The sequence below is a fragment of the Erpetoichthys calabaricus genome, chromosome 15, assembly GCF_900747795.2.
Source record: "Erpetoichthys calabaricus chromosome 15, fErpCal1.3, whole genome shotgun sequence".
NCBI lineage: Eukaryota > Metazoa > Chordata > Cladistia > Polypteriformes > Polypteridae > Erpetoichthys > Erpetoichthys calabaricus.
The window spans coordinates 92,347,794-92,365,793 of NC_041408.2; the positions used below are offsets into that span (position 1 = coordinate 92,347,794).

The window sequence follows — 18,000 nt, forward strand, 5'->3', positions numbered from 1 at the left end:
AAAAACGATTTATTGATATATATTGGAATGTTTTGAAATAAAAAGAGAAGTTTAGGAAGGATATTCATCTTAACAATGTTAATTCTTCCAGCTAGAGTGAGATGAAGGGTTGACCATCTATGCAAGTCTTGCTTAATTTTTTCCATACAGACGCCAAAATTTTGTTGACAAAGAGCTTTATGTTTACTTGTGATATTTACCCCTAGGTATTTAAACTGATCTGCTATGGTAAAAGGTAGGGTGTCTAATCTAATATTATATGCTTGTGAATTCACTGGAAAGAGTATACTTTTATTCAGATTAATTCTAAGACCAGATATCTTTTGAAATTCTGTTAGTGCTGTTAAAGCAGCAGGGACAGTGTTTTCTGGGTCTGATATATATAAGACCATATCATCTGCATATAGAGAAATTTTCTGTTCCAGTCCTTCTCTGACAATCCCCTTTATCTGATAAGAATTTCGGCAGTGAACCGCCAGTGGTTCAATAGCGATTGCATGCAGTCTTCTCTTTAGACCCCTCATAGACCCAGTGATCATCAAAGGTGACTGTGTGCAGATGGTGCAGACCTATAAATATCTGGGAGTGCAGCTGGATGATAAATTAGACTGGACTGCCAATACTGATGCTCTGTGCAAGAAAGGACAAAGCCGGTTATACTTCCTCAGAAGGCTGGCTTCCTTCAACATCTGCAATAAGATGCTGCAGATGTTCTATCAAACAGTTGTGGCGAGCGCCCTCTTCTACGCAGTGGTGTGCTGGGGAGGCAGCATTAAGAGGAAAGACGCCTCACGCCTGGACAAACTGGTGAGGAAGGCAGGCTCTATTGTTGGCATGGAGCTGGACAGTTTAACATCTGTGGCAGAGCGAAGGGCGCTCAGCAGGCTCCTATCAATTATGGAGAATCCACTGCATCCATTAAATAATGTCATCTCCAGACAGAAGAGCAGCTTCAGCGACAGACTGCTGTCACTGTCCTGCTCCACAGACAGATTGAGGAGATCGTTCCTCCCCCAAACTATGCGACTCTTTAATTCCACCAGGGGGGGTAAACGTTAATATTTAACATTATACATAGTTATTGTCTGTTTTTTTCACCTGTATTATTATCATTCTTTCCTTTTTAATATTATTTATTGTATCAGTATGCTGCTGCTGAAGAATGTGAATTTCCCATTGGGATTAATAAAGTATCTATCTATCTATCTATCTATCTATCTATCTATCTATCTATCTATCTATCTATCTATCTATCTATCTATCTATCTATCTATCTATTTATGGTAGACTTGGATATCGATACGCCCGCCTACCCCCTAGAGAGTGTTGTTCACTTGGTTGGCTGTTGTGAAGGGGTTTCTCTTCACCATGGAAATGATTCTGCGATCATCCACCACTGTTATCTTCCACGGATGTCCAGGTCTTTTTGCGTTGCTGAGTTCACCAGTGCTTGCTTTCTTTCTCAGGATGGACCAAACTGTAGATCTTTCCTCTCGTAATATTGGAGCAATTTCTCGGATGGGTTTTTTCTGTTTTCGCAGCTTAAGGATGGCTTCTTTCTCCTGCATGGACAGCTCCTTTGACCGCATGTTGTCTGTTCACAGCAAAATCTTCCACATGCAAGCACCACACCTCAAATCAACTCCAGGCCTTTTATCGGCTTAATTGATAAGGACATAACGACGGACTTGCCCACACCTGCCCATGAAATAGCCTTTGAGTCAATTGTCCAATTACTTTTGAGCCCCTGAAATGAAGGGATTGTGTTCAAAAAATGCTTTAGTTGCCTCACATTTTTATGCAATCGTTTTGTTCACCCCACAGAATTAAAGCTGAAAGTCTGCACTTCAACTGCATCGGAGTTGTCCATCCATCCATCCATTTTCCAACCCGCTGAATCCGAACACAGGGTCACGGGGGTCTGCTGGAGCCAATCCCAGCCAACACAGGGCACAAGGCAGGAACCAATCCCGGGCAGGGTGCCAGCCCACCGCAGGACACACACAAACACACCCACACACCAAGCACACACTAGGGCCAATTTAGAATTGTCAATCCACCTAACCTGCATGTCTTTGGACTGTGGGAGGAAACCCACGCAGACACGGGGAGAACATGCAGGGAGGACCCGGGAAGTGAACCCAGGTCCCCAGGTCTCCCAACTGCGAGGCAGCAGCGCTACCCACTGCACCACTGTGCTGCCCGCATCTGAGTTGTTTCATTTCAAATTCATTGCGGTAATGTACAGAACCAAAATTAGAAAAAAGTTGTCTCTGTCCAAATATTTATGGACCTAACTGTATGTAACAATTCCCATGAAAATAACAATCTCTTTACATTGTAAATCCGGTTAAGCAAACCCAGGGGTGGGCAAGCGAAGTGAGCAGGGGGCAGAGCCCCCGAGTTTTAAAAAAAGTGGTGGAGTTTTCTTTTATGGGACGACAAGACAAATGAGTTAAACATTAAGACAGGGTTGGCACAGCGGATGCCGGGTGTGTTCATTTAAAATGAGTTTATAAATAAGACAGGGAGGCACAAATGGAAGAAAATGAGGAGAATTGAGAAAAAGTTTAGCACACATTTTTGAGAGATTGTTCTTCACACTAAGAACCATAGAGAGGAGGAAAAATAACCAAACAGGCTGGTCAGTCGCACTGTTGTAGTATCCCTGAGTCTGGAGCTGTGAAAGATCTGCTCCTCAGGTGGTCCATGGTGACCAGCTCTTAGTGGTGGGCTGCAGCAGACACAGCACTTACAGACCACTCTTACACATTTCCCGGCTGCTCAAGGCCATCGGTTTGGATGCATGGCCAACAGTGAGTGTCAGGTGTGAACCCTGGCCTTGGGTCAGCTCACAATAGGGTGGCATGTATATGAAGGCAAAGGGACAAAACAGTTGGAGGTACATGTCACCCCTGAGGACTTGAGTGGCATAGCAGAAGATGTCACTGCAGATGCCACTCAGCACCAATTGAGGTAGATAGATAGATAGATAGATAGATAGATAGATAGATAGATAGATAGATAGATAGATAGATAGATAGATAGATAGATAGATAGATAGAATTTAATTTTAGTATAGTAGGCAGGATTAGATAGATAGATAGATAGATAGATAGATAGATAGATAGATAGATAGATAGATAGATAGATAGATAGATAGATAGATAGATAGATAGATAGATAGATAGAATTTAATTTTAGTATAGTAGGCAGGAATAGATAGATAGATAGATAGATAGATAGATAGATAGATAGATAGATAGATAGATAGATAGATAGATAGATAGATAGATAGATAGATAGATAGATAGATAGATAGATAGATAGATAGAATTTAATTTTAGTATAGTAGGCAGGATTAGATAGATAGATAGATAGATAGATAGATAGATAGATAGATAGATAGATAGATAGATAGATAGATAGATAGATAGATAGATAGATAGATAGATAGATAGATAGATAGATAGAATTTAATTTTACTATAGTAGGCAGGATTAGATAGATAGATAGATAGATAGATAGATAGATAGATAGATAGATAGATAGATAGATAGATAGATAGATAGATAGATAGATAGATAGATAGATAGATAGATAGATGTGAAAGGCACTATATAATAGATAGATAGATAGATAGATAGATAGATAGATAGATAGATAGATAGATAGATAGATAGATAGATAGATAGATAGATAGATGTGAAAGGCACTATATAATAGATAGATAGATAGATAGATAGATAGATAGATAGATAGATAGATAGATAGATAGATAGATAGATAGATAGATAGATAGATAGATAGATAGATAGATAGATAGATAGATAGATAGATAGATAGATACTTTATTAATCCCAAGGTAAAGCGGCTAACTTCATTCCTTTGCCTCTCACACCCCTGGGTGTCACAGTAGGGACCTCATCTGTGCGGTGGTGAGAAATGCAGGAGTGGATTCCACACTCAGACAACTTGGGAGGTTCTTAAGACATAAGGTAAGGTAGTAATATTCATCAAAGATGGCGCTGTAGAGAGGTGATGTGTTGTAGATTGGAGCTGTACATGCCACTAAGAGTTTCACTATATTCTGTACAAGTGATGCCAGTGCCAGTTAAACCAGTAAGCAGGCTGTTTCTTCTTCCATGGCACCTCCATGCACTCTCATCTCTGTACTCCACCACTTGCATATTTGCTCTCGGGGAGTCAAAGGCCACGCAATGTTCTTCACCTTCCTTAGTCTTGCAGGGCCAAAGGTGATTCTCGAATGAGAAAACACATCTGGGGGCAACTCGTTACAAAGTTCACATTGAAGAGCGGTGAAGGCTGACATTAAAAAGGCTCCGACCAAAGCGTTTCCTCCTTTAAACCCTCATCTCCAATTTCTTCAGTCCGTGCACTTTAAACCGCTGGGGTTTCCTTGGAGAGAACAAAAGAATCTGAACAGAAGTCATGATGCCTAGAGAAAACAGGAAAAGCTGCTAAGATCTTTTACATGCAAAGAAGAGGGATGCAGTGTGAAGTGAAGCCTGTTCAGGAGTTCACAAGGGACGTCCCCAAATTGTTGCTTTGAAGCATTTGGGACTTCACAGGAGGAGATTGTTGCCTCAATGAGGTGGCTATGAGTGATGCGGGGCGGAGTGCGGTGCTCCAAACTCCAAACTATTAAGAGATTTGTAAGATGACGCCTGTGCTTGTGGTCAACCAATCAGCGCAATTCGGTGCCCATCAAGAACCCACCCACGATAGCTACTGCTGGATGCACACTAAAAAAAAAATTAAAATCTAACAAGAAGGAACAGGAATTACAAATGGCAGGAGCCCCTGTGGCTACAAAAGTTCTCGCGTTTCTAAAATGTCTCTGATTCCTGACAAGTTTCTGCGGTAGGACGTTTGCGTGAGCGCGCTCTGAAATACACGACGAGCGTCCCGTCCAGGGTTGGTTCCCACACAGTGGATACTTACATATATTGGACTCAGTGAACTGTAACCGGGTGGCGCTTCTTTAAAGGAAATCCGTTTTCCAGTCCTGCAGTTTTCACACGCACGCCAATTCGTTTATAGCTGGCACGCGCGCTCACGGCAGGAGTAAAGGAAGGCCAGCGGCACCCGTCCGCGGTCACGCGCTGCCGTGACAAAAAGGAAGGTCCCACGCAGGCCGAGTCACTTGGCTTTTATCTTCGCTGCGCTGGACAGGACCGAAGCTGCCAGATAGCTGCTTTTCGACAAGCTGGCGCAAACCGTTATAGTGCAGATCCATGTAAGGAAGCAAAGGCAGAAACGGCGAGATAAGCCGAGGGCAGCTATGCGAACCATGTTTAGAGACACTTAAGGGACAAGAATCTCAAATCATGTCTTTCTGTTAAATTTAGTGGAGCTATCACAGGAGGTCCTTTCTCTTTTCCCACCAGCACAGACCAGCAGGACGGCAGAGGTGAGTGGCACCTTCTCCATACGCCGTTTTGAACTTATTTGGTGGATTTTCTGTAGAGATGGCGTGCACGCGGGCGGGCGGATGTCCGTCTAGTAGCCCCCGCTAGCCTTTTGCCTGCTTTTGGGGTCTTCGTTACAACAACGGGCAGTGAAAGGCGGTATGATGAGGCGTCAGGCGAGCTCACCTGTGAACGTGTGGCGTCGCGCGGACCCGAAAAGTCCACTCAAAAAGAGGAACGAGAGGGAGTGTCCACTTTATGGATTTTATTTAAGTTTCTATAACTTAACTTGATGGCGTCACTTAACTCGTGTCACACTAACACAATGGATTTCTGTTGAAACAAAGCAATCAGATGATTTTATTGCTATTGCCGAATCCCCCTCAGGGACTGCTCATATTATTCACTTTTTTATGTTACTCTTACTCAAAATGAAAACTTTCTAAATATTTAAAACGTGGTATTCTTATTTTCTCCAATGCAAAAATCGCATTTACCTTAAAATAATAATCAAGTTTTATTTACATACCGGTTCTTCCATCTTTGCATAAAATATGACTTTTTGCATAAAGCGGCGCCCCTTTTCTTGACAATAGGATCCAAGGGACCCCCACACTTTTGTAAAGTTGGAAAGAAAGTTAAAAACTTCTACTACATTCAGTTGTTTTTACTTCCCAAATGTTGTGGGTTTGTGGTTGCGGAAGACGGTTTATGATTTTTTTAAAACTGGTTTCACGACGCGCACTCTATAGCAGAAAAGCATCTTTTTCTGTTCTTCTTCTTCTTCTTCTTCTTCTTCTTCTTCTTCTTCTCTCCATTGTTAATAATACACATTCACTACTTATGTTTTTTACTTGGTTGTGTGGTTCCTCATAGCTCCATTGCTTAACAATGCAGCATTGCATTCTGGGACGGGTTCGCTGCGAATTTGGCTCTTTATGTTATGAAAAAAACTTCCTAATATGTAGAAAAAAATGAAATCTTTAATTTACGGAAGGCTAAGTAACAAGACACATACAGATTAAGAAAACCTGATTATTTGTATGCAGCAAGAGTCTGTTTAAAATCACGACTCATTGACATTTCACAAATCTGTTATTATCTATTCATGGTTATTTACTGTATGGTGCCTGTTACAGATCTAAATAAATAAATGCTTCTGAATATTAAAAATACTTCCCCTATGGCATCGCTTTAAATAACCACTCTGGCACTTTTATTTTTAAGAGCGAATGCGGCAGTGTAATTCATTTTAATATTACAGAGTCTGGTATCTGTGCATCCGGGAACCTCCACCCTGGAGCTCCAAGTAGGTGGGGTTCACTTACACAGCATGGCCTGGCATTATTGGAATCAGATGAGCCTCACACAGCCCTAATCTTTACCACTGTGTAACTGGGCGGAGCTCAGGAGGTCCACAGCTTAACTCGATTGGTGCCCATTACAGTCAACTCCATCTACTTGGAGCTCCAGGGTGGAGGCTCTGGGCTGCAGACATACAGACTTAAGATTACACGAAATGTACAGTTGATCACAATAGACTTAATTTTGAGAGGTGAGGGTCTAGCCAGGGAAGCCTTTTTGATATGAATGGTCATTAGTGTGGCGAAGATGGGGATATGGGATGCCAGGTGCATTCTGATAAAACGAAATGTGAAAGAGTTTGGAAAATGACATGAAAGGGAAAGTGAAGAGAGACATGGAGACCGTGGGGATTCACAGCTGCTAAGGAGAAGGGGTTGTCGGTATTGGGGGATGAGAAACAGGACGCTTACCGGGAATTCATTTTTAATCAAAAATGAATGCATGTGAAATGGACATTGGTCTAACATTGATGTTAGTTACAAAAAGACAATAGGAACGTTTTGCAATATATTTTTGTTATACTGAGTAATGGAGACTGCGGTGGGCTGGCGCCCTGCCCGGGGTTTGTTTCCTGCCTTGCGCCCTGTGTTGGCTCCAGCAGACCCCCGTGACCCTGTAGTTAGGATGTAGCGGGTTGGATAATGGATGGATGGATGGATGAGTAATGGAGAAGGATGCACTGTAATAGCAGTTGTAATTCTTTTGGGAGTGATGATGTTAAATTGTGGGAAGTTTAAACAAGAAAAGGTTTCTTTGAGATTTGTATTTTGTACTGCGTAAATAAAGACCTTGTTTTACTCTACGAGGTAATAAATGAACCACTACATACTTAATGAATAAAGCGATATTGATATGTAGAGAAATAAGATTAAGATGGAAAGGTGCCGGGTGTCCTCCAGACATGGCGCTAGTCTCGTTTTCATCAGACCAAGAGATTCTTGTTTCCCACATTCTCAGAGACCTCTTAGGTGTCCTTTTGACAAACTCCTAGTGGCCTTTCTGTGTCTTTTACTAAAGTGCGGCCACTCTGTCATAAAGCTCTGATCGGTGGAGTGCGGCATTTCATCAGGCAGAGTGACCGCGGGCATCTTAGTCACCTCTTTTGCCAAAGACCACGATTGCTCGGTTTGGCTGGGTGCTCGGCTCTAAGGAAGAAAATAAGATTTCAATTTTTATTTTGAAGAAATTTGCAAAAACATTCTGTGGTGGATTTCAGCAGGTGTCACTCCCTCTACCCAAAGAGATCTCACTATGACACGTCGTTCAGCAATGATGCAATCCCGCTGTGGAGCGGCCACGTTCATCTGACCTTGGCTTCAACTAACAGCACAGCAGAGCACAGCGCGGCAAGTGTTCAAACTACCCATAAGCCATTGAGAACGTGTTGCCGTGCGTCAGCTTCTATACGTTGTGATTACCGTGTAAGTTTAAAATTGCTTTAACTTTTTGATTTACCCTATAATATAATATAATATAATATAATATAATATAATATAATATAATATAATATAATATAATATAATATATACTAATAAAAGGCAAAGCCCTCACTGACTGACTGACTCACTCACTCACTCACTCATCACTAATTCTCCAACTTCCCGTGTAGGTTGAAGGCTGAAATTTGGCAGGCTCATTCCTTACAGCTTACTTACAAAAGTTAGGTGGGTTTCATTTCGAAATTCTATGCGTAATGGTCATAACTGGAACCTCTTTTTTGTCCATGTACTGGAATGGAGTGCAGCTCAATGGCCGTGAGAGGCGGAGTTGCGTGTCGCATCATCACGCCTCCTACGTAATCACGTGAACTGAAAACAAGGAACAGCCCCAAAGAGCATTGAAGAAAACATTCATTACACAATTGAGAAAGCACGGTGTAAGCAGTAAGTTTATATTAAGTTTATAGAAACGCTCCCCCTGCCGTTTGCAATACCATATTTGCGAGATACAAGTTTAATGAGAAGACACGAGGTATAAACGAGACTTTGAATCACTTTGTAACAGAGTTAAAATTGCTGTAGCGAGAAACTTTTAAGTGCCGGGTCTTAGCTAACATTAAATAAAGCCATGGACATCGCAACATCACACAAGAGAGCGGCTCACGTGAGCTGACTGAACTTTGAGGCAAGATTGCTTTTCTCCTGTACAACTATACATTGCATTCTCAAGAGTGTGCTTGCACGGCTTTGTCATATTACAACCGGAGTGCTGAACTGACTTCGTGGTATACAAAGAGAACTATAACAATCGTAATAAATGAACAAAAAAACAGCGGACAACCCGTGGATTAAATAAAAAGGCTGCTTCTGTTGGCGAAGCAACAAAAAAGGAAGACCTTATATGGCGTTCGTTTATAAAACAGCGGAGAGGCTGTGTGAAGTCAGCTTCACAAAAAAACAGATCCTTAACAAATTGTTATTGGTATATTTTCCCTCAATTTAAAAAGGTTTTCTTCTTAATAAAAATTTAAAAGCAGTACTTCGCCGCTGCGAAGCACAGGGATGTATATATATATATAGATAGATAGATAGATAGATAGATAGATAGATAGATAGATAGATAGATAGATAGATAGATAGATAGATAGATAGATAGATGTGTATGTATGTAGATATGTATATATGTGTATATATATGTAGATATGTAAATATGTATATGTATATATATGTGTCTGTATGTTTATATATATATATATATGTGTGTGTGAATGTATGTATGTGTGTATATGTATGTGTATATATATGTTGATATATGTATATATATGTGGATGTGTATATGTATATATATATATATGTATATATGTAGATATGTGTATATGTAGATATGTATATATATGTTTATGTATATATATGTTTACATAACCTCTTTAACACACTACTTCTCCGCTGCGAAGCGCGGGTATTTTGCTAGTATAATATAATAGTGAAACACGCAAACAAATTGTCCTAAAATAACATGCCAATAAAAACCAAGAAGGAGCTGTTGGAACATCTTCTGTTTTCTAAATAGTTACTTCTTTCAGCCCCACTAGACGTGATGATGTATTTTTTTTTATTTCTGGTAGCTACTGAAAAGCAAGCGGGTCGTCTCTTCTTTGGCAACTCATTCTTTTGTGTTCATGACTGCATGACATCCATCGCATCGTTGATGTAACTTTGCTAAGTAATGTTCTTCAAAGGAATGTCGATGTCAGGATGTAACAGCAATGCCTGCGTGTGGTTAGAGGTTTTGACTATTTTACAGTTTTCTCGGCTGCATGCCTATGAGTCATTGCATTCTTACCTGTAAACAACAGTAAGCTCTTTCTGTGATTGTCAGCATGCATTTCTTCATCTTTGTTGTTCTTGCATTTTGTATTCCACACTTTGATGCGGATGCTTCTGCTCCTCTTCTCCTTCATCATGTATTATGGTGTTCTTTTTCACATAATCAGCTTGTGCGATTTTCTTGATACTCAGCAGATGTTGCTGTTCTTCTTTTCTTTCTGTCAAGTCACTTAGTTTTGCTGTCACTTTGCCTTGATGAACAGTAACCACTTTGCATGATTGTCAGCACGTTTTTCTCCTTCTTTGTTGTTCTTGCATTCTGTATCCCACACTTGGTGCTCAACAAATATTGTTGCACCTCTTCTCCAATTCTTCTTCTTCTACTTCTTCATCTATTATGTTCTTTATCACATAATCAGCTTATGCAATTTGCTTGACATTCAGTAGATGTTACTCTTCTTCTTTTCTTTCCACCATGTTGCTTGGTTTTGCTATCACTTTGCCTTGATGAACAGTAAGCTCTTTGCATAATTGTTGGCATATCTTTCTCCATCTTTGCTGTTCTTGCATTCTGTATCCACCACTTGGTGCTCAGCTAATATTGCTGCTCCTCCTCCTCCTCCTCTTCTTCTTCTTCCTCTATGATGGTGTTCTTTGTCACATAATTGTCTTGTGCGATTTGCTGGACACTTGGCAGATGTTGCTGTTCTTCTTTTCTTTCTGCCACGTCACTTTGTTTTGATGTCACTTTGCCATTATGAACTCACGACCACGGGCTACTTTACTGAAGTTTACCTGAAATTTTTTGACTTTCCATAACATATCAGGTCATAGGTTTTTGATTAAGACCAATATCAGCTCCCAACTCCACTAGTTTAGCAGTATAGCTTTAATATAGTGTAATTCAGTACATCATGTGACAGACAGACAGACCTAAGATTATAAAAGTCTGAATTAGTGTAAGTAGTCCTAATGCAGGGTGTTCATAAGAAATGTACCGATTTATGTAATGAGCTATAAGAACATAATAAACAAGAAAAGTTCTGTCAAATATTTTAAATATAAAATTTTTCACTTAAATATTGTGGATGTCTACTGCTTGAGATGGGGTTATTAATAAATAATACTTTCAATAATATAGTGTAATTCAGTACATTAATTGTAATCTATTTTCTACAACAACACATTCCGCCATGTTTGGAAGAGAAATGCCTCTGCATATGACGCTTAAAATACCACAGCTACTGTGATGTTTGGAGGCAGAAGAATCAAGGCATGGAGTTGATTCTCATGAATGGAGCCACGAAACTGTCTGTTGTCATCCAGTAAGACAGTGAGGATGAGGTACAGGTGGAGATTCCAGTCGGACAACACAACGATCATAAAGGCACTGCAAAGGAGACTCTCCAGAAGAAGAAAATAAAGATGTTGGAATGGTCCAGTCAATGACCAGACTTAAACCCAATAAAATATTTATGGAAGAAGCAGAAGATCAAGATTTCCCAGCGGGCCCCCCCGACATCTTCAAGAATTATAGGCTCTCTGGGTAGAAGAATAGGCCAAAATCCCACCTGAACACTGTGAGAGACTCGCTTCTTCATACAGGAAGTGCCTTGAAGCGGTCATTACAAAAAAAAAAAAGGCTTCTCCACTAAGTATTAAATAAACTTCAGTTAGCACGACTGGTATCTTTTTTCCTGCATTATTCCAATTTATTGCACATAACTTTTTTTATGGATTGGAACGTTACAATTAGCCCTGCCCTCTTGATATTCAAACAAGCAAAACCCCACCCTCATATAGCACTGCCCCTTTGACATTTAAACAAACAACACTCCTCCCCATCTAGCACCGCCCCTTTGACAGACAAGCAAGTAACACTCCATCCGAGCTAACCCCACCCCTTCCAATTTAAATAAGCAACTCTCCTCCCCAGCTAGCACCACCCTCTTGATAGACAAACAAGCAATACTCCATCCCAGCTAGCTCCGCCCCTTGGCATTTAAACAAGCAACCCTCCTCCCAATCTAGCACCTCCCCTTGACATTTAAATCGGCAAAACCCAGCCCTCATATAGCACTGCCCTTTTGACATTTAAATAAGCAACACTGTACCCCTTTGATGGGCAAACAAGCAATACCTCATTCCATCTAGCTTTGCTCCCTTGACATTTAAACAAGCAACTCTCCTCCCCAGCTAGCACTGCCCCCTTGATAGACCAATAAGCAACACCCCATCCCAGCTAGCCCCACCCCTTCACATTTAAACAAGCAACTCTCCTCCCTAGCTAGCACCGCCCCTTGATAGACCAATAAGCAACACCCCATCCCAGCTAGCCCCACCCCTTCACATTTAAACAAGGAACTCTCCTCCCCAGCTAGCCACACCCCTTCACATTTAAACAAGCAACTCTCCTCCCCAGCTAGCACCGCCCCTTTGATAGACCAATAAGCAACACCCCATCCCAGCTAGCCCCACCCCTTCACATTTAAACAAGCAACTCTCCTCCCCAGCTAGCACCGTCCCTTGATAGACCAATAAGCAACACCCCATCCCAGCTAGCCCCACCCCTTCACATTTAAATAAGCAACTCTCCTCCCCAGCTAGCACCGCCCCTTGATATTTAAACAAGCAACTCTCCTCCCCAGTTAGTACCTCCCCCTTGATAGTCAAATAAGCAACACTCCCTCCCAGCTAGCCCAACCCCTTGACATTTAAGCTAGCAACACCCCACCCCACCTTGCCACTTCCCCTTGATATTTAAACAAGTAACACTCCACCCTATGTAGCACCACCCAGACAAACAAGCAACACCCCATCCCAGCTAACCCCACCCCTTCACATTTAAACAAGCAACTCTCCTCCCCAGCTAACACCGCCTCTTGATAGACCAATAAGCAACACCCCATCCCAGCTAGCCCCACCCCTTCACATTTAAATAAGCAACTCTCCTCCCCAGCTAGCACCGCCCCTTGATATTTAAACAAGCAACTCTCCTCCCCAGCTAGCACTGCCCCTTTGATAGACCAATAAGCTACACTCCATCCCAGCTAGCCCCACCTCTTGACATTTAAACAAACAACACCCCAGCCCCACCTCACTACGCCCCCTTGATATTTAAACAAGTAAGACTCCACCCTATGTAGCACCACACAGTCAGACAAACTAGCAACACTCCCTCCCAGCTAGCCCCGCCCCTTGACATTTAAACAAGCAACGCCCCATCCCACTTGCCTTTGACCCCTTGAAATTTAAACAACACTCCACCCCAGCTAGTCCTGTCCCCATAAGAGAAAAATATGTGACACCCCCTCCCACCATCTAGTGCAGCACCCCCTCAGTAATCATAAAAACAACATCCCCAACTAGCAATCCCTACGTTTATATTAAAAAAAATGACAATTCCCCCACTTGGCTAGGACCTCTATATTTGCCTACCTACGGTTCCTACGATGACTGACACGCATGATGAGAACCTCAAATGTATGTCTGTGGCCATGTCAGCCTACGTTGAGGCCTGAATTCTGCTGTAGCTCTAAGAATTAATAAAGGGATCTCCACCGAAGCTGAAGCCCAGTGGGGTCAGGGTGCAAGATGATGACCCAAATTACAGATGCAAGTCTACAGATTAGAGGAGAGGAAGGAGAAGACATTCCACAATTCGGAAAGGACAAAACAGGGGCAGAGTTAAGGCCTGAAATCTGCCCTCATTTAGGTGAGATGAAGCAGATGACCTCTGAGCAGTGGGGCCTTAACTTCTCCACGGTGACAAGAGAAGCAGATTGATGATAAAGGGAATCTGAAGGGGCACCACTCTCTGCACCGATTTCACATCAAACCATTGGACGACTTTGTGAAAGCAGATTTCAGTTGGGTATTTCAGGCTCACTCAGGTTCTGTGATTTAAATAAAGATGTGACAGACAACATTCCGTGTCAAATAACAGGCAAAGGTCTTTAAAATCCCAAAAGCAGGTGGCCTGCCAGTGCTGTTTTATAGAAATGTAATGTGCCGGCGCACCACCAGCCCTGCACGGAGATTACATTCAGTCATCTCTCCGTCACCGTGCAATGAAAAACAGCAGGGAGACCGCTTTGTGTTATTCTCCCCCACCTTAGTGAGATATGGGCATTGATCGGTAACCTCCCAGGACCTCCTGGAGTGACAAAGTGGGCTGCAGTGGTTATTTGAAAGGAGGATGCAGGATATTGTGTAACGATACTGTCTGTGTTCATACAGTGAAAAAAAGCACAGCAAGTTAAAAAGAAAATGTGTTTCTGGGAAGATAAATGAAGCTTAAATTGTATCGTACAAGCTGAAAGGAGAAGAGCGGCGTGAAGGTCATCGCGTGGATTTCAAGGACCTGTGGAGCGCGTCAGAAGAGCGCTGCGCTCCCCCTAGTGGTGAAAGGGGAAGACAATTGGCGTGGCGCGCGGCGCGTGCGCACGTTGTGCGGGCTGCTTCGAGGTGACTGGAGTCAGTAACGTCTGTAATGTAGAAAGAGGAACCCGGGAGGTGTATGCATTAACACTTTAGTGGCTAGCGGAAGAGGGGCGCTTTATTCAGCTCGTTACGTTAAATTCTTGAGCTCTTGGTGAAAGGCGCCATATAAAATGCACAATAATATTTATTACCCTGCTATGTTAGCCTTGGTTTGCTCTACCAGGTGTCTCGTGGTGGTGCAGACTACAAGGCGGGTTATTAAATACAGATTGATTGACTGATTGATTGACGCACTTACTGTGCAGCTGGATCTGAAAAGTGCCTTCTGCATTAGCCGTTTGAGAAAGACCTCACACTATTTGATTCACTGGCATTGCCAGTGAATGTCTTTTTACGTTTGCAAAATTAAACGATTTATTGCGCTTGAGTTTGCTAAGCATAACTGGTAAACGTCATCTGCGATGGAAAACGTAAAATAAAGATAGACTGATAGCCGACACGATTGCGCTCCCCTTTTAGCGTAATGCGGTTTATTGCGCAAAACCTCCTCGACAAAGGCGCTAAATTAAATACGCTTGGATTCATTGACGCATTTGCATCGCTTTGCACGTTGGTTTTGTAAAGTGTGATATAATGGAGCGCCAGGAATGCTGACTTATAAGAGAGAGATTAACTGATAGTCGATTTTCTTTCATTTTATTGTGTTTTACTCAATAAAGTCTCTCTGGGAAATTTACCATATAAAATATGTATTGATTGATCAATCGGCGTATTTACTAGGCGCTATCGCTTCTTGCTTTGTTTGCTTATTTTTATGTATATAAAGTGTAACGTAATGAAGCTCTGAAATGTTCAAATGAAGAGAGACCCTTTCAGGGAACGCGGGGGGGGGGGGAGTTAGATGGAGGAATGGCACTCCAGCCACCGTAAAAAAATTAAAAACTCACACTGTTCCGGGGCGGTGCTGAGGTGTCACCCCTGCACTCGGATCCCAGGTGGTTCCTCGTGTTGTGGGTGCGGCAACGCGCTGTGAACAGCGCATGCTCCCAACCTGGTGGTCGATTGTATTAAGTTGCGGTTTACACCGGAAAGTCTTCAATGGAAAAGCGCAGAACAGAATGCGCGTCACCTGATTGATGCATTTATTGAGCTCCATCGTTTTGTATTTTAGCTTCCTATAGTGAGTCTCTCCTATAATAGAGTTGTCTAAGAAAAGAGCCAAATAAAACACTCATTAATAACGCTGCCTTACACACTCGTCCGTGCATAACAGAAGGAGTTCCTGGAAAAAAAAGGGAGAACGTGCAAACTCAGTGTAGATTTGAAAACTGCAGTGATGACGCAGTAGCTCTAATCACCGTGCCACCTGTCACCTCCTGTGGTTATGATGCAGCAGCACTAATCACCGTGGCACCTATCCAGGTAAGATGCGACTCTGGATTGTCTCCAGTACTGGTGCAAGGTTATTTTGCACCCTAGGCCAAGCTTATTAGTGCACCAGCTGACTATTCGATACCTAACTGGTGTGGCTGGGTGTTGATGTGCGCCTAATGGTGGTGCCTGTCCTGATTGTCTCAGTGTATTAACGAGTGTTTCTATGTCCGTGACTGTGCCTTGTGATCAGCTGACGTCCCGTCTTGGATTGATTCTTACTTTGTTTTAGCCCTAAGCTCCTAGAGATATGAGGCAGCCGCACTAATCTCTGTGCCATGCACTTAAGACAGCCTGGTATTATGAGGCAGCAGCACCGATCACTGTGCCACCTCTCAGGTTAACTTCTCAGTATGTGTGCTTGTGTGCGGGACTGCGCCTTGTGATCAAACGATGTCCACTCCAGGTTTGTCTCCTGCCTTATTTGTGCCTTATTTTCCCAGGGGCGTTGTTCAATTGCTGACCCTACGCACTGATGTCCCATAGGTCATGCAAAAATAGGGGTGGTTCATATATCAAATCAAACCAAAAATCAAAAAAAATGTTATCAATGAGGCTCATAGATGGCGTGACGCCTCACTGATCCCATGGTCTGTGCTCAAATCCAGCGCGGAGTATGCGCGCCCTCCCCGTGGCTAGGTGGGCTTTCATCTGTGCACCCTGGTGATCTCATCGCCCACGAATTTGATTGGCTTTGTTTGAATGAATGGGTGCTGGGATGGACAGGCGACCCGTCCAGTTCTGGTCCTGCCTTGTACCCTCCCGTGACGCTGAATTGCAGTGAGCGGTTTGTTATATTATAGGTGATACGTTATCGGACATTAGTTTAAGTAAGGCGCTATATATAGCAAAGACCGATCGATTGGCGTACTTCTTACTTTGCATTTAATTGTACTTTAGATTGCTCTATAAAGTGCGGCTCTTTATAATGAAGAAATCTGAGAAAGGTTCACGAAATGAAGATTCATCGATTGATGAATAAACTGCGCCAAACGGCGGTGCATTTTGGGTTGCACTTAAAAGTATTAGACCGGGCTCTTTGTGAAAGATGCTACATAAAATAAAAACGGACAGAGTAATCCTAGTGCATTGGATTGGATTGGTGTTTTCAGGGAAAGGCGCCATATAAAATAAAGAATTTGTAAGAGATGGACGTCTTATGCTTTATTGTATTGCATCACACGTTTTAGTCTTAGCGGTTTCTAAAAATATCAATTAAAAATGGACCAGGTTTTGAAATTTTAAGGGTACATTTTGAAAAGAACAAATTGTTGGTGAATAATCAGCTTTCATGTCTGCTTTGGCGTCCAGGTTTCACGGTTTTCTCATAATTTATTGCAGCGCTGCAATTTCATTTTTTACTCCATTTCTGTGACGTGCTTACTGCTTCATAATTCATCAGAGCTTTCACTTATGACATCTCTTTACAAAATTTCCTCCTTTGGTGACATCGGACCCTAGTTCAGATGACCTTTCTGCACGTGGTAACTGCCTAAAATGCAGAGGCCTCCTGAAAAGTGTGGCTTATGTGTCACCCAGTATATCGGCACTGTGCCCTTCATCCGAAAGGTGAAACTGGCATATTAACGGATTGTCTCATCGTGTCTGGTCATTTTGTCAAGAGAAAGTCCCCCTGCTCCCCACCCTCGTTAAAGCTGTTTCCATTTCCTCAATAAAATTCAAAGGCCACTGGAAAACACGCCCCTATGACGCTCCCTATGAAACCACGCCCCCTACGTGCAGCCCATCATCTTTTAGCCTCTCGATTCTAATGAATATTCATTTAATCACGTGTTTTGTATTCTAAATTGATTGAGAAGCTCAGATTTCAGACTAAGCTTTTTAGAAATAAAGACTAATAGACAGACTCTACCAACACACTCAAATATGTGGACACCAGCCAGGAAGGAGGGGCCATCATGAGGTATAAAAATCAGCCTTTGCTTAGCAGTTGTAGCAGGTGTGTAGGTTTTCTATAATGTAATTAAAGGAATTGCAGTACTTCTCGGTCGTCTTGTTGAGAAGGCCGTTAATCTTCTGATCCCAGTTAGTGTGTTACATTA

At 42.3% G+C, this 18,000-nt stretch overlaps 1 protein-coding gene across 1 annotated transcript in view; it reads left to right on the forward strand.

The window, feature by feature from the left end:
* Positions 1 to 5,328: 5,328 nt before the first annotated feature.
* Positions 5,329 to 18,000, forward strand: part of slc8a1b (solute carrier family 8 member 1b) — a 258,252-nt gene continuing 245,580 nt past the window's right edge. Inside the window, exon 1 of the mRNA XM_051919132.1 lies at positions 5,329 to 5,434. The gene's annotated coding sequence lies outside the window, so the exon portion shown is untranslated. The remainder of the gene's footprint in view (positions 5,435 to 18,000) is intronic.